The 25,595-nt window shown below is 36.9% G+C and overlaps 1 long non-coding RNA gene across 1 annotated transcript in view; it reads left to right on the forward strand.

Annotated features, from left to right (window-relative positions):
* Nucleotides 1-1,456: 1,456 nt before the first annotated feature.
* Nucleotides 1,457-25,595, forward strand: part of LOC146544466 (uncharacterized) — a 58,349-nt gene continuing 34,210 nt past the window's right edge. The window contains exons 1-3 of the long non-coding RNA XR_014882780.1: nt 1,457-4,249; nt 5,387-5,494; nt 21,610-21,769. This is a non-coding gene — a long non-coding RNA (uncharacterized LOC146544466). The remainder of the gene's footprint in view (nt 4,250-5,386; nt 5,495-21,609; nt 21,770-25,595) is intronic.

Genomic DNA, 25,595 nt, shown 5'->3' on the forward strand with positions numbered 1-25,595 from the left:
AATTGAGGGGAAAAAATGAAACTTGTGGAGATTTCTCAGATGTTATTGCAATCTTAATGGTTTTGGCTGTATTGCTATGAATTGAATATTGTGTGTCTGCAGATATACTGTACTGTGAAGCACATGAGAGTGAATGTATAGTTCTGTTTAGAATCTGTGCACTGTAGTCTGCCTAATTTCACTGCACTAATAACTTTGGCAATTAGCTGTTTTGATCTGTCATGTTATATGGGAAAGCACTGTTGACTGAAACAAGGTACTATGTGGTAAGTTAGAAGTCCTGGCTGCTTGGTTGTATTCAAAACATGGGGGCATGGGGGCCCGTGAAGGACCTGCCTTCAAGGAAGACAGCAGATTTATATCCTTGTTGCACATTAGGACCATCCTTCCAAAAGATCCCGTACCCCCTGATTTCTGTCAGAAAGGAGCCTTAGTTTAAGGTCAGGGAACGCAGTGTTCTATTGTGTTCAGTACTCTTCAAAAGGGACCACAGTGTGTACTATGAAGAATGAAGCTGCAGTTTAAAGCTAGCTGCTGTTACTAGTTGGACATGGAATCTCAACTGCCTGAGATCTCATCCTGACTTTCTGTATAAACATGAGGAATTTGTATAAGAAAGTTAGTTTAATGACTAAACCTGCTGCATAAGCATTTGTATATGTAATATTCTGGTGAGCAATAGCTCAGAAAAAGAACTAGGAGCCAGAGGGGATTGCAAACTGAACTGTGCTCAGCATTGTTCTGTTGTAGTGAAGGAAAAATCTTGTTCAGAGACGTATTGGAAAGAATGACTCCTGAACAGTAATTGCCATGTTCTGCTGAGCACTTGTAAGGTATCAATGTTAGGTCATTATGGCTGGACTAGATGATCTTGGATGTCTTTTACAACATTAATGTAATTTAAAATAAAGGTAGAATGTGAGAGAGAAATGCAAGGATAGCAACTGGTAAAAGTTGGAAAAGCATGATGTTTGTGAAATGACTGAAGGAAAACTTCAGTGATGTATTTTAAGGAGTAGCCTGAGACTGAGGGCCAGATGAAGCTCACCAAAATAATTCCAGCAACTTCTGTCAGTTCTTGCCTACCTGCTTTTTGAGCCCTTAGCTCCTGGGCAAGCTCTAGTCTATGGTGTCCACTTTCCCAGTCATATTCCATCATGTGCATTATGGGGTACTGGAGGGATCTGCAAGTCAGTCACATATGGCCTGTATGTGTGCAAGTTGGAGGCATTCCTGCCATGTGTCCAAGAATGGGGATGCAACTTTATGTTTTGCCCTCAGGTGGTAGACTGTGAAGGTTGTTTCAGGACAGGCAGGATATTGAGTTAGACAAATGTCTTGAGTATACTGCAAAGTGCACAGCAGAGAGCTGTAGGATGGTTATCTTGGGGTCCCCAACTGATGATACTATCTGATGTTTCACTTCAGGAAATACACTGTGAATGATGGAGGGAGAGACAGAAAGAGAGAGTGAATAGGAAAGGATGTGGAGCTGTTGTCAAACTTCACAAACTGTGAAATAGATTAGTAAGCTATTTTTGACAATTCCGTATGAACAAATATATGGACAAGTTCTTGTCAGGTACACACTAAAATACTACTATAACCATGCTACCACCTGCAAAAAGTGTCACATATCTTGTCTGGGAGACACAGATCTGAAAGAATGGAAGTGAAGCCTGCTTAGAATACCGAAATAGCTATTTCTTCCTACCCTGAGCTTTTTCTATTCACCTTATAGTTCCTTCTCTTTTTTTTTTTTTTTTTTTCTTTTTTTTTTCCCCTCTTATTCTATTGGATGATTCTGCTGGTACGTCTATACAACTGAACAGGTTGGAGATTTCTGTGCTTATTCATTTCTAATTAAAGCACTGAGCTGCTGCCTGCTTTCTGCTTTCTGGCCTTCAAATGTTTTACTACCTGAATCTGGAGAACAGGCTGTAAAACGTTAAATATGGGAAAACTGGGAAATGTAACACACTATAAATGCATGAAGGTAGGAGCTCAAATGTGTGTGAACATAAAGATTTTATTTCTTTACATAGGGTTTAAATGAAGAGCCTGCAGTATAAATCTGCTTTCAAAGCGAACTATCATTTTTCAGTGAGAATGACTATTAAGAAATAAAATATTATGCATTTAGGAAACATCAGAGCAATCCTAATAAAGCTATCCATACATGCAAATAAGTGAAGACTCCATTCTAACCTCACAGATATATCATAGGACTTTCTTGTTGTTGTTTTGTTTTGTTTTTTTAAATCTGCAGACTGGGATTGTATAGTTTCATTTTTTTTTTTTTTTAATGTTCTTAACAAGACATGCAAAGTTCATTATTATGCAATGAAACTGTCAGGAGACAGCTGGGAGGTCTCCATTTAATGCCTATTATGCCCCGTATTTGCTATCTGTATCTGACTCCTTATATGTGTAGGTGGGGGTGGAGGAAACAAGATGCAGCAGCTCATTAGAAATTGATGGAGGTGGGAGATGTCTTTAAAAGCAGAGTGCTGCTCAAGAGTCTTACTTTATAAGCAAGATGTTTTAGTACCTACAAGCGAACACTTTCAAGTCTGAAATGATTAGTCTAAAAGAGTGGCAGTTTAGGTCTCTAGGCTAAATCATGTTTTACTTGGATGTTTTGTCCAGCCAAATTGATCGCATTATTGACTTTTTAAATACAGTTCTTCATTGTGATCTGTGTGATTCCTGAAAGCCATTTAATTCACCTGGCTGTCTGAAACGGTGAGACGAAATGACAGCACTCCCCAGTATGAATACTTCAGATCTTTCTGACACAGATGATCCTCAAAGAGTATCTACTGGATCTTTCAGAGCTGGAAACAATAGACCACTCACCAGTTGATGGTATGAAGCCATTTGACCTTCATGCTCCACTGCTGTGAGTGAAGATTTTTCAACGAATGAGTTAGGCTTTTCTATATTCATTTGTGTGGAAATGCTTTTATCTTGTGTACTCAAATAATATTATCTCAAGTTCATTGAAAATCCACTCTAGTTGAAATAGTAGTAAAATCTGTGTTATATACGGGGGATATATTCAAACAATTACATGGTTTGTTAAACTAATTTTTTATCCTCTTACATTCAGTTTTGTTGAAATATCAGAAAACTATTGGATCCATTGTAAGCACAACAAAACACCATTGTTTCACTGAAATGATGAACCCTGGGCAAAGAAGAAATGAACATTAGACTGAACCCAGTTACTATTCAGAAGAAATGTGATGCTATCATACTTCATACAAAAACCTCTCGTGGCTGGGGGAAGTTGCCTTTTCCTTCTCTCAGAAAGTATGAACTTAGTTTTGGCTTGAAATGGAGGCAGAAGGTTGAGTATCTCCCAAAGACATTTGCTAACGTTGTATTGCTTAGTCAGCTGTCTGAAATAAATAACTGCACTGAGGTGGGTTTCTGCACAGTACTGATGTTCTGAGTTGTTGGCATGCAGTGTATCTTGAAGAAGGAGCCTGAATCTTGTAAAGATCCTATTGATACAATGTTAATAAATGACCTCTGCATCTAGCCATTATTGATATTCTGGGGCATATTAACCGCACCTAAATTATTACATAGGAAAAACCTATGAAATTTATTTGAATTCAATGACCTCCTTAGAGAGTAGGCTTTGTAATAACTTTTTTTTCTTCTTCTTCTTCTTTTTTTTTTCCCCAGTATACCTTTATGAGGTACCCTGTTAGGAGCACTGTGTCTGATATAGATTTACTTGATATTGACCCTTGCCATGGGCTTATAAATTACCTTAAGCCATGTACTGGACTGTACTACCTTCAAAAACTCGAGAGAATAAAAGAAATGGAGGTGCAACTTGGACTGTCGTATTAGGCTATGGTGGTTGTATTTATTACTCATAAGTGTTATCAGCCTGCTTCTTAGATTCTACACCTTATCTAACTTTTACTTGTATATGAGGCATGCTCTGAAATAATGTCTCCTGTTTTATTATGTTGACTTATGAGATCAGAGGCAGATGTTGGTGTTGCAGTAAGGGTTGAACCTTCTCTCCAGTATTCTGTTTCGTTCTGTTGCTGTGTGACAGGTGGTAGCAGAGGGGCAATTTGACAGAATGGCATTGAATATGGAAGTGCATATGCAGCAAATGGTTGTCGCTGAATTGCTCCATGCAGAAACAATGGCACCCACTGACATTCATCTGCTTGCAGAACACTGGTAGAGGCCAACCAGTGGATGTGAGCATGGTGAGGCGGTGAGTGTCACATTTCCTTTGCAGATCAGGCATATCCATTTTTAATAATAATGCAACACATTTTGCGTGTATGTTTCCTAGATTACTGTCATTGTCAGAAGCTTTTCCTAATCAGGTACTCATGGAAAGCTTATTGTAAGCAACTGAAGGAAACAGCAGTGACTGAAATGGCTACTTTTGTGCAAGCTATTGAATCTCATTGAATTTAAATGTCATAGGCATATAATGAAGTGTGTCACTGTTAATTCTGTTTTAATAGTATAGTTGATTTTCTAATCAACTAAGTACGTAGCTTTTCATCTCCACAGGAAAAAATGCTGTCCAAAAATTATTGCCTTTCTTCAATGGGCAATTTATAATTTGCAACATAAATAAGTCTCTCATTATTGTGATACGTTTAACACATCATATAAACTGAATTTTTTTCCTGATTTGGAGGATCTATACCACACAATAAGAGCTGTGAACTGAAATAACTTCTAACCAATATGAGTAAAGCCGGAGCAATACTGTTATGTTTAAACGGATACTGGAGTCACACTCCCACTGGTAACTCCACTAGATGGCAGTGATATACAGCAAAGCTGCATTAGGTACTTCCCTCGCTAGTGTGCCTCAGAAAATGTGGCACACTTCTTTAAGTTGTAAAGTACTTAAAGAAAAAAAGTATCTGTACATGCATCTAAACCGATACATTTTAAATTGAAAACACGGTATTACTTTTAATTAATAGATTTTCCTACTGAGTAAGGAGGACACATTCTTATTGGAAAACACACCAGAAAGCAATCACTAGTTACTTTTGCAAAAGGATTCTATTTAAAAATGTAAGAGTCGAATGATGCAAGAAAACTTCCATTTTTTTTCTTGATGTGTTCTTAAAGGTTTGCTTCCAATGTGGCCATGGACTTGTCATCCCAAGGATGCAATTACTGGGCAGAGAAAGGAACCATATATTATCTATATAAATGTTGGTATGCACAGGAACTGCAAATTTGAAGGCAAATTTTAGGGTTAAAGCTTCAATGAATTTTTCAAAGCATTCACGTTCAAGTATGCTGATTTTTATCTTTTTCTCTCTTTTCTTGGGAGAGTATTTGATTCTCATTTGTTGTTTAATATGCATGTTTTCTTCAGGTTACTTACATTGTGATAGATTTTCTTCTTTCTTCTGCATACTTCTGAAGCTGTTGGGTTCCAGTACTTTCATACACAGAGAGTAGATCTGTACATCCTCAATGTAAGGTAAGTTACTTTTTGTTGGAAGACAATAGGAAGAAAAAACAAATGGTGAATTTCTGAGTGAAATTTAAGTGGACAGTATCTTCTAAACAGTCTGAAGAAATTCAGCACCATCCTGCTGTGAATGGCTGGTAAAGGGACTGAATGGTGTTCACGTTATAGGTCACTGGGAGGCAAATTCTGTGTTAGTGAATTGGTTGAGTACTAGCTTTCCTTCTTGTTTTATTGTTCTTTTACCCAAAGTCTGCTGTTCACTTCAATTAGGTACACGGAGCTCTGGTTTTGCTTACATATAATCTGTACATGTAAGAAATAGACAATGATTTTTGTTTGTTGTTGTTGTTTTGCTTGTGGACTTTTCAGGAAACCTTGAAGAAGACTTCAAACTGCAATGTCATTAAACTAATACTTTAATTTTTATCCTGTTACAAATAAATTAGAAAAAATAAAAAAGAAGGAAAAATAGATTCTCCAGCCTTAGTATTTTGCCTAGAAAAAAACTTAATGAATTTTATGTGCTCAAGGTTGAATTTGGCCATTATTTTCTGACCAGGTAAGGATCTAGTTGCAACAGATATTTATCTATTTATTTATTTATTTATTTATTTATTTTGCTTGCTTGCTTGCTTGCTTGCTTGGAGACATGGTGGAAAAAATGTTTGGAGATGGGATACAATTAATCCATTTTGTGAATGGAAGCTAACGTAGTGTCTTGGAGAGCATGTTACTGGGTGCAGGCTAGCATGTTTTGAAACAAAGAGTTGATACTTCGCATGTTTCACATTTAGTTTTGGGTTAATTCTTATATCTTTTACTACAGCATTCCAGTGGGTTCAAAAATGCAGGCTGGAATGTCAGTTCATATACTGTAAAAACACAAGATAATTTTTAGCAGCAAATTAGTAGTTGTGAAGGAGCATCTCTGGCTGTGCCTCTACTGTCAGGCTGAAGAATCCTTTCTAGTGCAGTCATTCATAAAAAGTGTCTGCTGGAGGGTATTGGGTCTCCTTTATGGCCTTTGCACCTGGGTTTCCCATGCCTTGAAATTAAGAGGTAGAAGAAGGGACCAGAGCATAGCTAAGCCTATCCTGATGAAGTCGGAGTACTGTTAGGGTGCAGAATTAAACTGAAAACAGGAAGGTACTCATACATTTTTAGTACACACACATGTAACCTAAATGTCCATAAGATGTGGCTCTTGCGTTACTGTATTCAATCTTATTGAATATTGCACGAAAAAATCCAGGGGTCATGAATGAAGAAATGATTTTAAATGCCTATAGTGGCTTGTCAAAAAGGAGTTAGAATAGGCCTGTTCAAGCTGATGGGAGGAATTCTCAGCCTTCTCATGTCATAAGCATACTTCTCTCCACAATGAAATTTTGCATTTTGAAAGTCACTGCCCTTGAAATTTGGAGTAGCAGCAATAAAAGGACTATAGCTGGGCACTCCCATCTGTGAGCTGAGCTTCTGTGAGAGGATAATGCTTACTCTGATGTTCCAACACTAGTTTTCTGTTCTCATCTAGATGCAACTCAAGCTGTTGGTGATTATCTTAAAATCCTTGCATGTCTGCGACCTGTTATCTAAGACATGGCCTCTCACCCCCTACTCAGTTGGGGGACTTATAACTGCTTGTTTGTTCCTGAGATGAAGCTTTTCGTGGGCAGTTATGGGGTTTTCGTATTAGAAAACTTCCCACTTCAGATATTTGTCCCTTCCCCCTCCTTCTCTCCCCCTTAACAGCTTTCCAAGTCTAACAGTTTTCCAGCATACTATGGATTAATTCTTGTCTTTCCTTCTGTTTTGGTACATGTGATTTTCTCGTTGATACTTTTGTGGCAATAGTTTTCTCAATTTCTGAAGTGATTCTCTGCCTCTTCTTCTCTACCTCTTCTAATTGTAAGAGGAATAATATTGGTTGCCATAAAATTAGGAATTGTATAGCTCTGATAATGAACATATGCATGTGAAATCATGTAGTAATTTTAGGGTTTAATAAATTATCATTTATTATCAATATTATATATGATAATCAATATATCAATATTATGAATTGCTTTAAATAATTTAAAGAGTTCAGTAAGTTAGATCAGTTGCTTATAGCTCCTCTACCTATTGATTTATAGATTTTTAGCTGTTTGCAACATAAACCATTCATGTATGCACTATGTATCATTCATTTCTCTCTATTCCCTTGCAAAGTATCCATAAAAGAGCATTAATAAGAAGTGTCATTAAACAAAGATTTGTACCGAACAGTTGTAGGGAAGAAAAAATTCATTTTCTTGTGCAAAATACTATCACTTGTCTTTAATTTAAGAAAACAAAAGGTGTTTGGAATCTGGCAGTAAGTTTCCTGAAATTTCCCTTTCCTTTTGTGTACTGGCAGATCTTCATTTGACTGTGCACTTTTTCAATGTCCTCATTAGGATTTTCCAGAAAACGTATTTCTTTCCTTGTCCTCTTGAGGTTGATGGCTGCCTTCCCATTTCCTCTTCTGGAAGTTGTCTGTTCCAATACCACAGTAATAAAGATTTGGATTCATTAATACAGCATTGGTTCTGGTTCCAATAAGTTTTAATTGTAGTAAAATATAGCAAGATGTTTCATGTGTTTTGTCCGGGTGTACTCTAACTGTCAAATAATGGCCAGTATCGTATTTGTTCTGTCAATCCTGTAGAGCCAGTTCAGCCACAGACACATTTTGGAGTGAAGACAAATCATGAAAAATGGGTGTCGGCACTCGTCAGTATTTCTGTAGCTGAATCCAGAAGCACTCAATTATGTATATTACTGTAAAGGGAAGAATCTTTCTGTCAACATCTAAAAAAACAATTGATGTATCCAGTTACGTAAGCAATTATCATTTTAGAAACTGAATATGTAAAAAACACTTTGCTTTCCTATTTCCCATGTAAGAGAAAAAGTGAATGCAGCCATTGTAGTTCTACAGGCTCAGTACTCTATGGTGGCTTCCTTTTGTGCGTAATTTTATGTTGGAGGATGAGACAGCACTAAGTGAAGCTAAAAAGGACTGGGGATTTGTGTAAGGACATGATGGACACATAAATAGGACAGTTTGATTATCGATCTCCCTTGAGCTCTGGAAGGGATAAACAACACTACTGTGTCTCTAGAATTGGAAAAGTAAATATGGGGCAGATAGGGCTTTCCCTTTAACAGATGTCTGGGTTTTCCATGGCCATTTGTTCCTGGTAGGCAGGAGAAAGGAGAAACTTTTAAGCTATTTCACTCAATAGAGGTTGGTGAAATACTGTACTGGTTGGATTTCTGTGAAAGGTACCCTTTTCTGTGATAAGTACCCTTCAAAGCTTCACTCAGAACAGCTAATGTTTACTCCTGGAACAGCTGGTCTACCCTCAGTTAGGCAGGATCTCAGTTAGGCAGGATTTAATGAATAAAAGGTATTAACCATGATTCTTCACCAGCATCACCACCTACATTGTTATGCTCATAAAAAGAAAATAAAACAAGAGGGTTAGCCACAGACTCTTGCCTGTAAATCCCAAAGTCTCATGCTGTTGGTAGGGGATACGAGTGATTCTTGCGAGGCTCCAGAGATGCCCCTCTATCTGGATATGTCTTGAGTAATTTGCAAATGAGAACTTATCATTTGTGTTGTTGTAGGCTGCTTTACAGTAGTGCTGAACAAATAGATATGAAGATAGCCTTTGTCTCAGGAATGATGTACAGTCAGAAGACATATTCCCAGAAAAATTATTGTAGCTTTCAAGCGCTATTTCTGAATCACATGTACTTAAATTTGTGCTGCTTTTCCTTTCAGGACTCTAATTCTCATTGGACCTATCTCAGTATAAATATTAGTAGAGTTGATTATTTTTCACAATATCTTTCAAATGCTTTAGTTTGAAAGCATTTTACCAGTAGCTTCAATTCTATGGCACAGTCAAAATGCTTTTTACACTCTTTTTTTCTGCACAGTGCATACAGTGACAGCGAAGTTCTTCAGCGTGCAGCATGCCCAAGGGATAAAAATTTTGGTGCTATGATGTTTTCTTATGGTTGTTGTTATGTTTCACATAGCTTACCAGGGAATTATATGTGATGAAATAGATTCTTTAATCTGTAGCATGCAGTAAAGTGCATACATTAATGACAACCAAAGGCCAAAAATGCAATCAGATAAGTTGCTCAGGGATGGCCTTCAGCCTTTAAGTAACTGAAGAAGGCATCTTGAACTTCTGATTAATTATTGAATGTTCCTACTTGATCTCTCCCTTTTCTGTTTTGTCACCACCAAAACCCCAGTGGAAGCATTTTACAGAAGTGTTTTCCATTTTCAAATCCAGGCTAGCTTTGACTTTGGAGAACGTAAGTTGTAGAAAAATTTTTCCACAGGTAAGATTCAAAATTTAAGCAAGGAACACTTCAGTAAACCACTGATTACCCAAGGAACAAAAGAGGCATCATGATAACTGGGAGGTTGGGATAGTGTGTCAATGTGTGCAGGAGGCATTGGAGGTAACTAGAACTAGATGGCCTCGCTACACTCCCATCGGCAAGATAGGGTCTCCAACAACTACTGTACTAGAGGGAGGAGGCAGCTTGCTCCAGGACCTTTATGATGAAGCACATTGGCTTTCTTTGCTGTTCATACTTTAGAATGTGAAGACTTCAGGCTGATTCTTAGGCCATTAACAGCTATGGAGGAATCTAGGGAATTATGACAAGTGGGGTTTTCTTATGATCTGAGCTATTAGTAATGGAGAATTTACTTCTGCACAAAGTGTGGTATGCAGCTGCAGTGAGCAATCCCGTTAATGGGAAACTAGAAATATGTCAAAACCATTAATGAATATCTAAAAGCTTTTATGACAACATGAGTATGAGTACTGATCAGACAACAATGTAAGAGAATGCTCATTAAGGCCTAGATCCAATTAAAAGAGAGATTTAGAGAAGCTTGAGAAACTTTTCTTTTGTGAAGGTGAACTTGACAGAGCAGATTCAGTTCTTCAAAATGCTCGAGATTTCTTGGCCAGAGGAATCCCACTCTCAGGCAGGAAGCTAATGTCTTAAGACTACACATTTAAATATAACAGACTGTGTTATCTATATACCTATTGCATCGGAAGTCTATTTTGTCTATTTTGTATTAAAAATCTCATATCTTCACTTATTGGAACAGAGTTTTCTTATGTATTTTGGGGAGAGTAAGCAGGCATCCCGTCTTACCTTAGGCAGCTTATTTACTGCCTGAATTAACTGAAAAAGAAGTTGGCACCTTTTAGACAGCAGCAAATGGTGGACATCCTGAGCCTATGGAAAAAGGCAAAAGAGAGCTTCTAAATTCACTTTACTTCTAAAAACTTACATGTTGTGTGAACACAGACATAAGTATCTAAATTTGAAATCATAACTTTTACTATTTTCTTTTGTTTATGCTAGAAAGTAGATTTGGGATGCAGATAGCTATAGGTCTGTCAGAATTACCTTGGTATCAGGGATGATCATGGAGCAGATCATCCTGACTGTGATGATCGTGCAGCATGTGTAACCAGCAGGTGATCCAGGCCCAGCCAGCATTGTTTCATGGAAGGCAGGTCCTGCTTAGCTAGCCTGATTTCCTTCTATGATTGAGAGTCCCACCTAGTGGATGAGGGAAAAGTAGTCTACCTAGACTTCAGCAAAGCTTTTTACACTGTCTTCCACAGTATTCTCTTGGAGAAGCTGGCAGCCCATTGCTTGGACAGGTACACGCTATTGGGTAAAGAACTGGCCAGAGGGCAGAATACAGAAAGTGGTAGTGAATGAAATTAAATCCAGCTCACATGAGTGTATTCTCTGGGGGTCAGTACTGGAGCTAGTCCTCTTTAATATAATATATTTATTGACAGTCTGGATGAGGAGTGCATCTTCAGTAAGACTGCAGATGACAACAAGATGAGAGAATTGTTCATCATTGATCTGCCTGGGAATAGGAAGGTTCTTTTCTCAGGTAATTAGTGATAGGATGAGAGGGAATGGCCTCAAATGGTGGCAGGAGAAGTTCAGATTGGATATTAGGAAAAATATCTTCTCCAAAAGACTGGTCAGGTATTGGAACAGGCTCCCCAAGGAGGTGGGGGAATCACCATTCCTAAAGGTGTTCAAGAAACACGTGGATGTTGCACTGAGGGACATCGTTCAATGAGAATATTGGAGTTGGGTTGGTGGTTGGACTGGATGATCTCACTGGTCTCGTCCTACCTTAATAGTTCTATGATCCTACGATTTTAAGCTTTATTTCTTATTCAGGGTATAGAGGTTCTATTTATAGCTTCTGAGATACTGCTTTATGACTGCATATCTTGCTAATTAGAAGAGGATAAAGAGAGATCGTTTCCATTTTAGAACTGAAGGACTGAGACACAATGAATCTACAACTTGCTTAAATTCACACAAAGTCTGTGGCAGAATGAAGAACTGTTATCCTAAATGTCAGCGTGGCAGAGGGTTGCATCTCTACTTTGTAAATAATAATGTGGATTATTCTGCCAGTGTGGTGTGTTGTTTGGCAGATGAGTAAGCTGAGAAATAATTTTTAGAAAGCTTGTCTCATAGGAAATTTGTGGAATTTAATCCTATTTCTCCAGAGAGTGTTTTGTATTTGGTCACTTGAATGTCCTTTTACAGCTGAATTTATTAGATTGTGTATTGAGAAAGCTTAGTGGTGTTGAGAGCATTTGCAGAAGGCAGTAAGCCAGCTTGTACAGCTTAGCCTTGTGCAGTAGTGTGAAGCATGAAGGTGGTAAGAGTATGCTCATAAATCATGACGTATGTACTATATATGTAGTGGATAAAAAATACCGTGAGTTTTATGTAGAACTGAAATCGTATTAGTCCTCTGTCTGCACGTGACCTGCATTCCAGATGAGAAACTCAAGTTATTATTAAAAGTATCGTTCAATTGCATGTAGAACATTCCTTTTTTGTTATTAATTGGGCTGATAGTACTTTCTGTGTTCCAGCCATAATCATTTTATGAGCATAAATATTATGTAGTTGTGTCAAAAGCACATGTCACAGAGAGAGAGAATGATTTCTTCTTTGCTTATTTTTTTAAAATCAGAAGTAGTCCTCTTTCTAAAAAACATGTAACTTGTGTAGAAGCTGTAGCTCTAATGCAAAACTTAGTCATGTTCTGTGGTCTGTCGTATGGAGAAGGCCATCTTGGATAGACACACTGCTTCCTTTCAGCTATACAAGTAAAATAAGGTATTGACTCTAAGGTCTGTAACTTAAACTTTTAATGTATCTGAAAGAAAATGTGTGTGTCTTAGGAAATAAGGAAGGTTTTGGAAATTTATAGCTGTGGTGCATAGTAAAAGACTGATATCTTCTGTATTTTCACCCAAATTCCAGTTGAATGTAACCTAGAAGGAATTGACAGGAAAAGTTATGTACATTTCCAAGAACTCACTGAAGCTAGGTACAAAATTTCCTCAAGTCTAAGTATTTTTTCACCAACAGAGCAGTAAATCTACAGCTCACAAAGACTAATGTAAACATAGTTTTAGGAAGGAAGTATTTTGGTCCAAACAAACCGTGCCTTTTTTTATATGCAATGTGGATAAAGAACAATTCTTGCTGTAGTTCTGTGTGTACAGGGAGGGATGAAATTAATATAGCAGAATATTATGGGAAAGGTAAGTCCAAGAGAAGACTGAAGGACTCAAATACCTAATAAAACCTCAGGAGGATGGGCCTTCATCTGGTGAAATTCAGTGTAAATCCTTATAAAATGTTTACCAGTTTTCCAGTAGAGTTATGTGGATTTACACTACAGAATGTCTGGACTAAGAATGATGAACAGAGATCAGAGGGAGAAGGCTCACCTTATGTGCTTGGAATCTTTTCCAGATGCCTAACAGGAGCTGATAAATGCTTGTCTGCTTCAGGAGGCAAAACGACGGCAACAAAGACTTCACCCCAAAAATAATCAGATTGATCTAATGACATAAAGGTTATTTTCTCTCAGCTAGTAAAAAGGCATGGGAAACATAGAACAATAGACCACAACATGAGACAATGACAGTGAGATGAGCCACTCTTATAGGGCATGAGCATATAGGTTAACCAAAATTGGTGTAAGCAGTTTGTAGCTGCAGGCCTTATCTAAATGCTTTCTTCCATAAGAAAGAAAAATAAAATATAATGTGTGCTTTTGAATCCTAACTTACATTTTGGAGCATATTTAATAAGAAGCTTGCGCAGAGACTAGTGTTAAATCTGGCCCAAAGTAACTGTCAGATTTAAATACAGTGATGTTAAATACTTCTATGTTGTAGATCTGGATTTATTCATCAAAACGAATCCTCGCAGTAATAAGGAAATAAGGAAATATGATAGAATACTTTGGTTAAATTAGCATATGAGACAGGAATACAGTGAATGTTCCAAAGTCTGTATCCCAAGATACACGGGATAACCTGTTGTCTTTTAGAAGGTAGACATGAAAGACTGTTTGCACCAGAAGATCTAGTGTGCAAGGTCTGTAGAAAATGATTACATAAAGATTGCACCTAATACAGTTTGTAGCATAGTATGTTGTATACTAGCCTCCAGAATTGTGATGTGGCCTGTGTGTGCAGGAAACAGATGGGCATTTAAACACACAGATCATCTTAGACAAGATGAGATTTCCCTGCACTGAATTAGATAGCTAAGTCTATGTTAGTCAGACCAAGCTTTGAAGTCCATGGGGTGTAATGAATTATCATTTTATCTTGAGATAGAATCTGTACTAACACAAGTAAATCATTTTCTGCAAGTGCCAAGCTGACTGTGTCCATATAATTTTGCTTTTTTCTTCTTTTTTTTTTCTTAAAGCTTTCTGTTATTATTTCTAAAGTGGAATGCATTAAATCCTCTCTGTTTTAGTATATTTAATAGCTTGAAAAGAGAATAAAACAAGTTACAGAAGGTTATGCCCTTTTTTTTCTTCAATGCATTATTCCAGAACTTCTAGAAAGTAAAAATGTGATTTTATTCATATGGCTTCCAGAACTCTCAGCAATTTCCTTTTTTTTTTTCTTTTTTTTCCTTTTTGAGAAAGAATCATAGAATCATAGAATGGTTTGGGTTGGAAGGGATCTTTAAGATCATCTAGTTCCAACTCCCCTGCTGTATGTAGGGACACCTCCCTCTAGACCAGGTTGCTCAAGCCCCATCCAGCCTGGCCTTGAAGAAGAATGAATAGAACCTTACAATTTCATACCTCATGTGGCACTCCTGAGTCAGAATATCCTATAGGAGAAGATGAATTCAGGCTTTTTTCCTGGTAGGTTTACCACATACATCACTTCTAATAACACTACATAACAAATAGTAAAAACAGATAAACACAAGGCAGATACCTCATTACATTTCTTACTGCTGCTCCATGAAACAACTTCCATTTACTCTCAGTTTAGAATAAAAACAATCATAGGTAATGAGAATTGCAACTGAAAGATTAGATTAAAGAAAATCAGGTAAGCCAATCTGAATAAAATAAAGGCAATAGTTTATAGACAATACTTGTACACATGAAACTTTTTCTGTTAACTCTGTCAAAATTAGCTTCATTTTTTGCTAGCTGGGATATTTCAGTAGAGTTCACTAATCCCCAGTAGTCCAGATCAAATAGCAAAAAGTGGAAAATTCCACTAGAGATGACTTCAAAGAGATTCAAATGAAAGATTTTGGAAGGTATATTTTTCCTAGTAATTGTGCATAGAGAAATGATGAGCACAGTTGTCCTTGGTTGTAACTTGGTAGAAAGGATTCAGTCTCATCAGCGAATTAACACAAAATGGATCAGAACGCTTCACATCCTAGCTGGGTTAGGCTACATAAAATGCAGCACCATATAGGGTGCCAGGAGTTTTCTTCCTATCCAGAACACACTTCTCACATGCTTCTCTGGGCTTTTCTCCTTCAGCCATAACCATCCTTCTCCCCTTTCAGAGGTGTCTTACTGATGCACATAACTATTCTGTTAATTGTTATTTATTTATTTTTAAATATGGAAATTCCATGCTTTACTGTGAGCAAGCACTGTTAAGAAAACTTGTATGGTATAGACTATCTTATTAAAAACACTGCTATTGGAAGCCTTGTTAAATATCTTTTTTTCAAATGATGAGCATTTAGAAAAGAAAATTGTGTGAAGTTGTGGCACACATGGAGAGAAGTTTTCCAAGATTTGGTGACTTAGAAGATGAATAAAATACACCTAAACTGCCAGGTTCCCTGATTAGTTGCAAGTCATTTCTTATTTTCTTTTGCATGGCTGCTTTAGTTTCCCTCACAGATTTTTTTTTTTTTAATACACCTTAATTCTTTATCACTTGGACCACACAGATAGTTTCTGAGTTTTGCAATACATTTATCAGACTTAATTTCAGCAATGCATGTTTGATAACGAAAAGTAAAATTTCTGATACCTTGTTTACATGTTATTCTTGAGTGGAATTTTGAAACTTTGGGTATGTTCGGGTACCTGTTAAGAGATGTTCAAATGCAGCCTTTGTGGGCTGTTTTGTAGTGGGTTATATACTATTTAGAGGAATTTTGCTTAAGGCATAATCCACCTTTTCCCAGGTTGTTTGATGACCTTATATAGCTATTTGATGTAAAAGGGGTTAGGAGAAAGTACTTAAGTGATTAACTCCATTTGTCACATAGCAGCTGTAGACAGTTTTGCTCATCACCTGTCTTTACCTTGTGGACTTCATGCTGCAAAAAGAAGAAAAAAAGATCTGGCAAGTAGTATTCTCTTGAAGATTTTAAAGGCCACAGTAATAGAGGTTTCTGTTCTTACTCCCTGGTCTGAATGACCTCAAAAGTGGAAAAAATATATTGAGACTAACATCTGTATTGTCTTAGAAGAAAATTCTGACACACAGATCTATAGGCATAATACATTCTTAGCAAAGCTTCTACAAGTGAAAAACTGGGTAATTGCATAATTCCTAGAGGAATCTGAATAGAGAATGTGAGAGGTATAACTTACAAACCCACTACATTCCTAAAGGGACAAATTATCATCAAAAACACAATGATGCAAGCTTTCCTGTACAAATTCAGCCCATCTGTACTATTGGAAAAGAGCAGGAGTGAGAAAGAAGACACTGAGGTTTTGAATTAGGCCACTCTATATTGCGTGTATGTTATGTGCGTCTGTGAATAGTGCAAATTTATCATCATTACTACTGCTTGTCTGATGCAACTTGTCTATTGCTTATTTGAATTAGTTTTTCAGCCAGCCCAACTTTCCCCCTGCCTTTCATCTTAGCTTCTTACCTGCACAATGTTGTCCTGTTGTATTTTTTGTTGTTGTTGTTTGTTTGCTTGTTTTATATTGATGCCTTATTTGGTTATGTGAATGTTACTTTCTCTTTTGAATTTCCTGTCAAAATTTGCCAGTTTAATTCTAATCTGTTATGGGATGTATTGCAAACCTAAGACATTTTGGTATCCGTAGAGTGGTGATATCCCCCATCTCTGTACTTCTCCATTCTTCCCTATATGTAGTTTTATAAAGAACTCAAACCAGTCCAATTGTTAATAGGACAACAACAGCCTTTGTACTTAGTTCTGAACTGCTAATCTTGTTTTCTAGAGAAGAGGTACAGCATTTTGGGAACCTCAAACTCTGGACAAAAACATTATTTCAGTAAGGATCACTGAATACCTGGAGTATGATTCATAATGGTCTTGTCTTTTCATTGTGTATATATAGTCACTGAGTGCTTACTTGTCACTTGGGACAGGTAAGGCTGCTGCTTGCTTCCGGGAAGCAAAACACACATCAGGAAATTATTCTGGCTAATGTGCAATGCTTAAACCACCAGAGAGAGGTACTTTGGATGAATGGAAAATAACATTATAGCAATGAAAATTTGTGTGTGTCAGTCAAAGCTCTAAGACCAGAGCACTAAGTTTTCCAGCTTGAAGGATAATCAAGTGGAGAACTGTTCTTAAGCAAAGAGCAAGCAGCTGCTGCCTCAGGCAGCTCAGTTACTGAAGACAGAGGATGACTGAGTCAGCTCTTTCCTGTAGAGTCTGCTTCTTCCACATCGTTCTGGAAGAGGCAGCCCTAACCTGGGCATGTGAGTCCTATCCTGTCTAATAGTTGACTTGTTTTGAATTACCACACAATTCTTTGGTCCTACTCTTTAGAGAGTTACTTTTTCCTGTAAGAAATTTGACAATATAAGGAAAGCTGTCAATAGGACAAGAATGGAAAGTAATTGTTGCCAATAGGATTTTCCAGCTTTCTTCTATGACCTCTTGATTTTATTGATCCTTCTATCTTAGATAAGTCACTGTGTTTTTGCCACTGAATGAGCTAATAAAGAACAATAACTGGTTTACGTGTGAGTTACAGGATAGGAATACAGTTACAAAAAGTCACAGAATCACAGAAACACCAAGGTTGGAAAAGACCTACAAGATCATCCAGTCCAACCATCCACCTACCACCAATAGTTCTCACTAAACCATATTCCTCAACACAAAAGAGTTCCTGTGATTCTCTGGATTCTGACCCAAGCTGGGAATGCTATTTTCTTTTACTGATGTTATTGTCATTAATTTGAGATAGGTGTTTTACTGGGCTGCAGAAGAACAAATTGGATCTGGATCAACATTGGATGCACAGTTACAGTTCTGTTATCCTGACAAATATGGCTGAAATTCACGTGGTCACCACATGGGAAACAAAGGTCTGGTAGTTGGAGCTCAAAAGTGAATTTACTGTGTTGTGGAACCACAGCCTAAGCACTTTCTTTTGAGTTGAAAAGGACAATGAGAGAACACAGTATTTCTGAATAAATTGGAATAAAACAGTAAGTTTTGTAGCCCCCAGAAAGCGTCTGTTTCCCTTGAGTACTCTCATTTTTTACAACTGCATCCTGAAGCATCCTGGTGTGAGCTGAATGTTTTATGCTTCACGTTGTACTGCATGGATGGGAAATGCATTGTTTTTGCCTTTTGGGTTTTAATTTCTCATGCGTTCCTTTTGGGTGGCATAAGCAGCTCAGAACTAGCCATTCTGCTTTGTTTTTTTTGTGGTTCTCCAGAAAGTACTGCAAAATGTTACTGATAAACGTGAAAGGCCAAATTTCTGGGGAAAACAAATCAGATCACTCTCTGCTGTTAGTGTCTCTCATCACTTCTCTTCTTTGCTAAGCCTATAAAATGGCTGCATTGATATACTCCTGTGTGACAGCAATGGAATGGGGACTAGCTGCACTGCAGGCCTCCCTGCTGATCTCTGGGCTAGGTGAAGTTATGACAGAGAACTGCCCTGTCAGAATTTTTTCTACTTTTTTTTGCATTCATTTCCCTGGGTGGGCTCTTTGGATTTTATTTCATTTTGCCCACTGTAGACAATCTTTTTGTCTAGATGTTTTCAGCTCTTCACAAGAGAAGTGTTTTCAGTGCATTTTTTTTTTTTTTTTCCTAATAATTTTCTGGCACCATCCATTTAGGGGAAAAAAAAAAAAAAAGAAAAAGAAAAAGAAAAAAAGAGCAGAACATTTCTTTTCTCATTATTCAATATTATATTTTATATCAAATACCAAAGGATTTATTAAACTGAATCCTTTCATTACCATTTTATAATGAGAAAAGTTTATTAGAGAACATAGGGTCATAAAGCATTTTCCTATAAACCTCTCAAATGTTCTATTTAGACTTCAGACCGCTTTTTCAACTCCTTCAGACAATCTCACCTTGGTTGCTTGCTGCCAGCATGTCTAGTAATCTCTTCAGACTGCTGGTAAATGTCTGTTTGGCCTGCAGACCACCTCATGCCCTACCTTTTGGCTTACTCTTACCATTCCTTCTAGGAAAACAGCTTTGAACTTTTCTCATTCAGAAGGGCTCAATCCATTTTGGAGCTCTGCTGTGACCTTCTCTTTAGCACAAAGAAAATAATTTTAAAATGTAAAGGCGGAAATACTCATGTCTCCTCTGGCACAGTTAAATGTGTTTAAGTCAGTGATGTCTTCCAAACAAAGTGCCTTCCATCTGCCTTGTCAAGCAGTCTTTTTGCTGCTCTATTCTGATCCTGGTGGCCCAGGTGATGGCTGTGGGCAGAGGAAATGATTTACAGTCAGCAAGGTGTGAGTATAGCATTACTGTGTTCAGAGCTGTTGTTGCCTAGTGCCAGAGCGTGAGGTTGGGTGGTCAGTGTAGCTTTTGTGGATCATCAGTAGCTGAACAGTCATTGCACAAATTAATGTGCCGGTAAATGAATACTGGTTTCTGTTTGTAGACTGGATAGAATGCAATATAATCTGCAATGAAGCACTGAGGGATTCCGCTGCTTCTGTTGTTTTTTCGATGCCATATTCTATGCATAAATTCAATTGAATTCCAAATTTTGTCTTGAAAATTAGTGAAAGTCTGATTCTGAAGCCAATATATACTTAATTATTAATTATTGATTTTGCATACTCTTGATGAATTGCTTGAGATTTTTTTATTTACTCTTCAAGGGAAAAGGCCTGGAGTAAAGTGTTATTTATGTGTAATGAATCTACACTATTGTTATATACACATAAATCCGTCACTTAATTGTAGTCCCCCCTATATCTGAAAAACTTGCTCATTCTATATTTTCGTCCTTATTGCTGATAGAACTTTATAAATCCGAAAAATATTGAATTATACAGAACCCTTATCTTCATGAATATAAAAGGATTACATTGTTTCATGCCTCAAAAGCCCATTCTCAACTCTAACATCTTATTAATCCACTGAAATTGGCAAAATGACTGCATGGGAAGAGATTCAAAAGTTGCATTGGTTGGATCTGAATTAGTTACTGACTGGATGTAAGATATTTCTGCTGGAGGCAGTATACACTGCCCTTGAGATGCTACCTTCCCATGCTAGATGAATGTGATTTCATCACAAGATGAAATCAAGGTCTTTTTCTGAACAATTTAGAAAACCAAGAAAACAAAAAAGTCCTCAACAAATTATTGGAATAAAGTGTTCAGAATTAATCTTTTTTCCCTATTTTGAATCTATTATGAAAAAAAAAAAAAACAGACAAAAAACTATGATACTAATGATACTATCTACTCTTTGAAATGAATACAGGCGATAATCTGAATAGGTTTGTGATATGGAAATAGTTTGTAAATGGTCTGAAGCAAATGTTGTTTTGACTTCTGCAAATACAGAATTTAGTCTTTTTTTTCTTCCTTTTTTTTTTTTTATTTTTTTAAATGTAATAGTGTAATTCCAGTTTTCTAACTGGAAAAAGAAGCTCTTTAAAAACAAACAAACAAAAACAACAAAAAAACCCAAACAAAAAACAAACCCCCCAAAAACAGTGGAAAATAAATTGTCCTAGGATGAGCATACGTAACACCCCAAGGACAAAGAGAAAGTAGACTAGTCAGCCTTGGGAAATCTATAGAACTTATAAAACCTTTTCCTGTCTTCTCCAAAAGGAGTAGCATTTGTTTTTGGCTATGTACCTGGACACCAGATTTAAAAATAGCTGAGTTCCTTCCTGTCTAAGGAAGACAGGAAGACATAAGCCAGATTTATTGGCTGACCTACAAGCTTCACATTTAATTTTTTTCTGGTCACATTGCTTGAAGACATTGCTTTACAGACAGGGTGGTCAAAGGAGCAGTTTCACTGCTGATCCACATTAATGTAGATATTTACAGGCTTATATGCAAATGTATTTGTTTGAGTGCTGCCCTTAGCCAAATACATACTTCCTCCCAAACGTTTATGTTCATAAAAATACTTTGCACAAATATTCCCAGAAAAGTAAACCTAAATTAAGCTTGCTTAATGATACAGGAGGGATTTTCCAAAATGCTTAGCATTGCTTGGATTTTGCTCTCCCTTGTTTGTGAATGTTTTATCACTGTCTGCAGTAAAAGAATAGTCAGATATAGCTTAATCCTTTAGAAAAAATTGTATTAGTTTTTGTTTTCACTTGTTTTCTTCATAATTGGTGGGTATTCATTTAAACTGTGTCACCTAAGAGGCAGGGATTCTTCTGAATCAGTATGCATAAACCATCATATGGTTTCCTTGGTGTTTTATCATGAACTTATTCTCTGAGACAGGCTCTGCAGACTACATGATCAGAGAGATGTTGCATAAGAAGATGGTTCACTCCAGGAACGTTGTCCTGAAGCACTGTCAGAGACAGAGCCACAACTGGTTTGCTCTCTGGGGAGAGTTGATGGAGTGTGAGGATTGGTCTTGTTATAGCAATGAAATTTAGTAAGTATATACTTTTGAGTCAAGCTGTCCAAGATGATACTGTTTTGCTACTGTTCCTCTCTCAAAAATAACATTTTATCATAACAGTGTTTGATTTCCCCCCAAAAATAATCCAAATGTGAACTTAACTCTGTGATCTATGATAGTTTATGTAGCTCTGATACAGATTAATATAAGTTTTGCAACATGATTTAGCTATTAATGATGATGGTGTCCAATTGTATGACTAACATAGATTTCTAAAATTTATATAATGGCTGATCATGTATGTCTACACAGTTGCAGATATGCACGCTCTGTATAAATATATATAAATATGCATGGAGTTTTGTGTATCATACCTGTCATTTAAATATACAAAGACATAAGGTCTTTACAGAACTTTCCCATTTTGGGAGATGTTTCCAAAGGCTCTCATACCCACTGGGCTGCACTGGCTTCCAGCACCACAGTCGGTGTGACTTTTAATCTTCAGAGTAAATCTGTTATAAGAACAGAGGTATTTGGCACATGCTGACATACCTGTCTTAACTCATTCTACTTAGCGTGATAAAATAACAGTGAAACTAATAGGTTTTTATATGCATATCAAAACCAGCATACAAACACTCCCAAGGCCATGGCTGTGTACTGTGACCACAGACAGAAGGTATAGCCCATGACACTATTCACTGCTGTTTTTACCTGGATTGGTTAAAGCCAGGATATTTACTATCACATGTGATTCAATTACCATTTTTAACTTGATGACACCTTAATTCACTGCAGGATTTTTGAAAGTCCTCTATGCCACTGAAATGCAAGCGAATAACAGAAGATGCCAACTTCCAACATTTCCATTAGAAGATGAGGTTTTTGAGAGCTGCAGAAAAAATACTGACACTAAAGATGCTGTTAATTGCACAGTGATTCAAAAATTAATAAGTAATTAATTATTTTTCTGTGTAAGTCATTCAAGTTTCTGTCATCTTTTGACCTAGTAGTTCCAAGGTCATGTTGGTGTCTGAATGAGTCTTTATGGAGCCATATTTTTGTTTGTTCAGAAGCTGCATTTGTTTATTTTCATTTGATTGTTGCACAAAAGCAGAATAGTCAAAGAGGATTTCTCAGCAAGTCTGATGTGTCAAGTGTCATTAACTGTCTGCAATAGTGATGGAATTTCATAGAATCATAGGATGGTTTGGGTTGGAAGGGACCTCAAGAATCATCTAGTTCCAAACCCCCCTGCTGTTGGCAGGGCTGCTGCCCACAAAATCAAACGCTAGGCTGCCCATGGCCCCATTCAACCTGGTCTTGAGCATTTCCAGGAACTGGGTATACACAGCTTCTCAGGGCAACATGTTCCAGTGCCTCACCATCTTCTGAGTGAAAAAAGTTTCCCCTAACAACTAATTTTTACTCTTTTCATTTTAAACTGTTCCTCCTTGTCCTATCGCTACCAGACAGTGTCTTCCTCCTGATTTTAAGCTCCCTTTAAGTACTGGAAGGCCATTTTGAGATCTCCTCTGAGCCTTTTCTTCTCCAGGCTGAATAAGCCCAACTGCCTCATCTCATAATTCTAGCAGAGATGCATCAACCACAGGAGAGTTGCTCCAAAATTTGATGTAGTAAACTGAATACTTGGGATTTTCCATAGCAGTGAAGCAACTGGTGTTTAGTGCCTTAAACCACTTAGGCTTTAGTGCCTAAGTGAGATTTTGTCTGAATACAATGTAAAGAATTTCTTTAATGCAGAGTAAAGTTTATCATCTGAAAAAGTTGTGAAATGACTCCATGCTCAGCTCACTCAGGTATTTTGGATCTGTCAAAAAAGGACAGATCCACTCTCTAATGACATGGATATGGGAGCTTTAAAACAGCTGACTTAAAACAGCAATAATGGGATGGGATGGCACAGTCAGAAATCTTCTGAAAAACCTGTGTTAGCTTTTATAAATGGATTTGCCTCTGGACATTTGTTTACAAGTATAAGAGAAAGTTTACGATTGGAGAACACATCTGTTTTCCTTTTGATCCTTACCTTTGCCTTATGAGCACCTCAAGCATCATGAAAAGGCTAGGAAATTTGCATCCAGAGTCAAATATGGATTTCTTTTTTTTTAAATTTAAATGCATGAATAAATTTGCTTTCAGTTGAGAATTTATTTTTAAGAAATAAGCTGTTTTACAAGTAAGCAAAATCTATCATTCAAAGTGCTGTCAGCAACATTTCAGTCCTTATTTGAAAAGTTGAATACAGCAACAATAAATTGGCTGTGAGATGAAGTTTATCTGTTAATAGTAAGAGGAGTTTTCAAATAATAATTAAATCGCTAGGTTATCTTAATGTCACCTTGTTTCTGATGTGTGTATTACCAATACCAAAAGGAATCTGTAAGTAGAAGTCTTAAGACACAGGATGATTAAATCAAGGATATAAAGATATGATCTCTGAGGACCAAGGACAAGAACCCATGTAGGACTGATTTGCTTTCCTGTTTTTTAAGAGCTCACACTAAAACATGCTTCTTGGTCAATAGAGCTGAAGAAATAGCTTTTACATTGCTGTTACTGCAACAGGATTCAGTTATTGTGGTAACTGTATGTGAGGGATCTGCAAAAAAATCTCCAGATTTGTAGGAAAAAATAAAATGAATGCAATCTGCTTCACATAACTGTCTGCAGTGAACAATAAAATGGCTGTAACTGGGATCATTTCTTTCCATATGGAAAAAATATAAGATTTCTATATCTTTGTAATATATTTGCTTAAAATTTATTGCACATATATTTTAAATATATAGCCCCTGTATAAAATACCTTATGTTTACAATGGGGCAGCTTTGCCAATTTTCATATTTCAAATATGTGGTATAACAAAATGCATTCAAATATCATTAAAAATTGATACTTTTGGAGCATTGTAACTGTAGTTATGTTGTCCTGAGTATTTTTAAAGAGGCACCCAGAAGATTTTTAAGAGGGACAGCTGATGAACAAAAAATGGAGACTTTTTCCCATCCTTCTATGGAATAAGTGATTAGTCCAGATTAACAGTATTTAACAGTTGGAAGACTATTTTTAATGCTATTTCTCTGTGCTTTGTGTAGTAGCAGTGTAATATTTTTTATCAGCGAGACTGAGGAGAAAATCCTGACTTCTCTGTGCTCTGATGATGTTCTGTAGACTTGGCTAAACTCAGATAAACCATCTTTACAGCTGTTTTGAGTTGCCAAAGGAGTGCAAGGCAGCTGGAATTTATTGGTGAATCTGGTTTTCTAGCTTTTCAGTGCATTCAGAAAGGAGAGCATTTGGTGGTGGCCTGTTAGTTTGTTTATTTATTTGTTTTTAAACACAGAGCAGGTTGCTCTGTGAATTCTGTGGGAATGGCTGTTTGATGTCTGAAATAAGAAGCCTGCTACTACACTGTATTTGGATGAAAATAGCAATTAAAAAAAAAAAAATCATGAACAAGATTAACCTTCCGTGCTTAGGTTAATTATTTACCTTGATTTTCTTTCTCTTGAGGTTCAAGATTACTCTGACTCACACCAGAACCTGAGAAGAGACTCCTGCTCTCCAGCCTTTCAGGCATTGTAGAGAGGGGTAATGGAAAGAAATCTAAGGGTTTAAACAGAGTTTATATCTTCGACACAGAGTACTTTTCTTTGAAGCTTAAAATGATACTCTACTACTTTTTTTTTTTTTTTCTTCCAAATATGCTCTTTTTGGAGGGAAAATCAGTATTTTTTTTATTACTTATTTATTTTTCCCAGTTATAGTTAAGTGGCTGTTTGGGGCCAAATCTTTGGCATACGAGAACCTATATCTTGTGATTCTAAGCATA

This window comes from Meleagris gallopavo, chromosome 4 (genome assembly GCF_905368555.1).
Source record: "Meleagris gallopavo chromosome 4, MGAL_WU_HG_1.1, whole genome shotgun sequence".
Taxonomy (NCBI): domain Eukaryota; kingdom Metazoa; phylum Chordata; class Aves; order Galliformes; family Phasianidae; genus Meleagris; species Meleagris gallopavo.